Source organism: Oncorhynchus tshawytscha, linkage group LG10, assembly GCF_018296145.1.
Source record: "Oncorhynchus tshawytscha isolate Ot180627B linkage group LG10, Otsh_v2.0, whole genome shotgun sequence".
In the NCBI taxonomy this organism is placed as follows: Eukaryota; Metazoa; Chordata; class Actinopteri; order Salmoniformes; family Salmonidae; genus Oncorhynchus; species Oncorhynchus tshawytscha.
Genome location: NC_056438.1, coordinates 65650093 through 65654949, shown reverse-complemented (window position 1 = coordinate 65654949; position 4857 = coordinate 65650093).

Here is a 4857-nt window from a genome sequence, read left to right as displayed (position 1 = left end):
CATCTCTACTACATCTTGTGCTTGGTGTTTAGCACCCCTTAGCGGTTCATGATGGGAGTCATGAAGATGGCACCATACTGTATGGCTGCAGTCTTTGATTCTTTTTTTGCACTAAATGTATCCGTTATCACTTATGAATGATAACTTTTGAACATCACATTGTCAGTTACTAACCTCAATTCTGGCTTCAACTTTGACTCATCTGCTCTGGTCTCTGTATTTCCGACCACATTTTCGGGCTACACGAGGAATGGCCGGCGAAAGAGGCAGGAGAGGGAGCCCTGGCGAGATTAAAGGAAAACTGGCCACCTCTTCCCTCCAATCTTTTGGCCAATAGATAATCTTGATAAGATGGATGACCTCCAATTGCGAATTTGCTTTCAATGGGACTGGTAACTACAATAGTCTCTGCTTTTCTGAAACATGGCTTTCGGACAGATGCTTCGCATGGTTATCCAACTTAATGGATTCGCCATTCACTGAGTGGACAGGACATTAGATTCAGGGAGATCGAAGAGGGGTATGCCTCTTCATCAACAGCAAATGGTTTGCTGTCAACAGCGCAGTGGAATGAATACCTGATGGTCAAATTCTGACTTTTCTACCTCGTGAGCTTTTAGCTGTTATCGTGACTGCGGTATACACTGAGTTAACCAAACATTAGGAACACTTTCCTAGTTTTTAGTTGCACCCCACTTTTGCCCTCAAAGTCTAAATTCATTGGGACATGGACTCTACAAGCTGTCAAGAGTTTCACAGGGATGCTTGCTCATGTTGACTCTAATGCTTCCCCTAGTTGTCAAGTTGGATGGATGTCCTTTGGGTGGTAGACCATTCATGATACACATTGGAAACTGTTGCGTGTGGAAAAACCCAGTAGAGTTGCGGTCACTTGAGACAAACCGGTGTGCCTGGCACATACTACCATACCCTGTTCAAAGGCACTTAAATATTTTGTCTTGCAGATTCACCAGCCGAATGGCACAAATACACGATCCATGTCTGTCTCAAGGCTTAAAAATCATTTTTTAACCTTCCCTTCATGTACACTGATTTTGAAGTGGATTTAACAAGTTACATCAATAAGGGATCATAGCTTTCACCTGGTCACTCACATGGAAAAAGCAGGTGTTAATGTTTTGTATATTCCTCAGGACAAGAAAAACAAGCTGGCACTGAACAAACTGTAGAAGACTATAAACAAGCAGGAAACCATGCACGCGGAGGCTGCTTTTCTGGTTGCTGCGGAATTAAAATCGACAGCATCATTAAGATGTGATGCCTCTACTTCCATCCACACGTCTCTTTATCGCCACTAGTGACGAAGGTCCTGGACCACTATTATTCTACCCGCAAACATATAAGGCCCCCCTTTGGTAAATCAGATTGATTCTATGCTTCTAATTTCCTTTCAAAGTGAAAATGTTTGACATTTTTGCTAATTCATTCAATGAAATACAGACCTAATTCACAAGTATTCACACCCCTGAGTTATTAATTTCTAGAAGCAGCTTTGGCAGCGATCACGGCCTTGTCATCTTGGGTATGTCTCACCTTTGCATATTTGGATTTGGGGATTTTCTTCCTTTTTGATTTTTTTTTAAAGTTTCAATGAGGCGGCGCACAATTCTTCCAGCGTCGTTCAAGTTAGGGGAGGGTTTGGTCGTCCGGAATTTTCTTGTCCCATCGCGCTCTAGCGACGACTCCATATGGCGGGTTGGGCGCCTGCAAGCTGACTTCGGTCGCTAACTGGATGGTGCTTCCTCTGACATTGGAGCGGCTGGCTTACGGGTTAAGCGCGCAGTGTCTTTGGTAGTGTTTCAGAGTATGCATGGCTCTCCACCTTCGCCTTTCCTGAGTCTGTAGGGGAGTTGCAGCGATGGGACAAGACTAACTACCAATTGGATATCATGCAATTGTAGAGGAAAGGTTAAAAGTACCCAAAAAATTGAAATATCAAGCTTTGTTGTTCACCACTGCTCTTTCCATAGATTTTCCATGGGATTCAAGTCTGGGCCACTCCAGGACTTCCACATTCTTGTTCTGATGCTATTCCAACATTGCTTTTGCTGTATGCCACAATATTTTGCCTTATGATCTCAAGAGTCTTCCACGTGCCTTTTTACAAGCTCCATGTGTGAGGTCACGTGCCTTTTTTCTCAGGCGTTTCTTCCATCTGGCCACTCTCCCATGAAGCCCAGACTGGTGAAGTGCTGTAAACAATGTTGTCCTTCTGGCAGGTTCCCCCATCTCAGCCAAGGACCTCTAGTTATGTCAGTGGTCATTGGGTTCCTGGTCATCTTCCTGACCAAGGTCCTTCGTGCCCGGTTGCTCATTTTTTGGGACGGCCAGCTTTAGACAGTCGGGGTAGTTCCATATTTTTTCATTTCACAATGATTGAGAACAAGGTGCTCTTGGAGACGTTCAACGCGGTTTCATACACTTCCACAGATCTACAGTGCCTTCAGACCGTATTCAGACCCCTTGACTTTTCCACATTTTTGTTAAGTTACAGCATTATTCTAAAATTGCTGAGATTTTTTTTCTTTCATCTGTCTACACAGTTTAAAAAAAATGTTTTGCAAATGTATTTAAGTGTATGTGTGTGTAACCTTTTGCTATGAGACTTGAAATTGAGCTCTGGTGCATTCTGTTTCCATTGTTCATCCTTCAGCTGTTTCTACAACTTGATTGGAGTCCACCTGTGGTAAATTACATTGATTGGACATGATTTGGAAAGGCACACACCTGTCTATATAAGGTCCCATAGTTGACAGTGCATGTCAGAGTAAAAACCAAGCTGTGAGGTCGAAGGAATTGGTCGTAGAGTTCCGAGACAGGATTGTGTCGAGGCACAGATCTGGGGAAGGGTAGCAACATTTTCTGCAGCATTGAAGGTCCCAAGAACATAGTGACCTCAATCATTCTTAAATGGAAGAAGTTTGGAACCTCCAAGACTCTTACTAGAGCTGTCCGCCCGGCCAAACTGAACAATCAGGGGCAAGGGTTTTAGTCAGTGAGGTGAGGTCACTCAGGCCTTTATGGTAGAGTGGCCAGACAGAAGACACTCCTCAGTTAAAGGCACATGACAGCCAGCTTGAAGTTTGCCAAAAGGCACCTAAAGGACTCTGACCATGAGAAACAAGATTCTCTGGTCTAATGAAACCAATATTGAACTTTTAATTAGGATCCCCACTAGCTGTTGCAAAAGCAGCTGCTACTCTTCCTGTGGTCCACACAAACATGAAAAATAATACATAATATAGAACATCAATAGACAAGAACAGGTCAAGGACATAACTACATTAAAAAAAACGTAAAAGCACACACAGCCTACATATTAATGCATACACACAAACTATCTAGGTCAAATAGGGAAGAGGCGTTGTGCCGCGACGAGTTGCTTTCTGTTTTTTTTTTTAAAACCAGTTTTGCTGTTTTATTTGAGCAATATGAGACGGACGTTCCATGCAATAAGGGCTCTATATAATACTGTATGCTTTCTTGAATTTGTTCTGGATTTGGGGACTGTGAAGAGACCCCTGGTGGGATACGTGTGTGTCAGAGCTGTGTGTAAGTTGACTTTGCAAACAATTTTGGATGTTCAACACATTGTTTCTTTATAAAAAATAATTGATGCAGTCAGTCTCTCTTCAACTCTTAGCCAAGAGAGACTGGCATGTGTAGTATTTATATCAGTCCTCTGACAGCAACTAAGAGCAAAACATGCTGCTCTGTTCTGGCCTTTTGGCCTCAATCACTCTGCCTCCTTCCATATTTTCTTTATCATCTGTTTACATAGATATTGGGACCCCAGTGACGACTCCCCTCAACGTAGCATAAGCACCAGGTACATGGCTTTTCATCTTCATCCCATTTAAGTTTTTCCATTTTCAAAATCTTCCCTTGCTGAGCCTTCCTACCACACAATATTAACAATCTACCATTTCCAATGAACTGAGCTAATTTCACTTCACCTACTTTCTCTACGGTATTAATTAGTCGGATAGGGTGTAAGCGAGGCCCTGTGGTCTCATCAAAGACCACTTTCCACTCCAACACATCACTACTCTTGCTTCCTACCATGGCCCTCTTTATGCTTTCTTTACTAGACGCTCCACTGCTTTCTGTATCATGACGTCTCTTCTTCCTGTCTTTCCACTACCGACCATTCCAGTCCTTGACCCTCATCCTCTCGCTCCATACCCTCAGAACTGACACCCATATTGTTCTCATTTTTTACTTCACTACATTCTTAAAGAAAATGTACTGTTCACTCCATACTTTTTCCCCTGACACCCAAAAGTACTCGTTACATTTTTACATGAAAATGGTCCAATTCACACACTTATCGAGCGAACATCCCTGGTCATCCCTACTACCTCTGATCTGGAGGACTCACTAAACAGAGAACATCCCTGGTCATCCCTACTACCTCTGATCTGGAGGACTCACTAAACAGAGAACATCCCTGGTCATCCCTACTACCTCTGATCTGGAGGACTCACTAAACACAAATGCTTTGTTTGTAAATGTCACAAATGCACGGAGGCGTGTTATGCAATTAAATTGAACTTCAGATTAACATTTGCTAAACTATCCCATCCTCATCGCCAAATGTTACAAATGCAGGGAGGATTGTTGTGAAATTAATCTGAACTAGTGATGGGTTTTTCGCAAACGAGTCGGCTCTTGTAGGTGAACGTTGGGAGCCGGCTCACATATCAGAAGAGGCAAATCTATTTATAAAAATAGAAAAAAAAAAAAGATATATTTGAATGAATAGAATTAACTAATTCAAAGAACATTATTTATTTTTTAAAGCAATATAGGCCTAAATGCTCAAGCACACACACA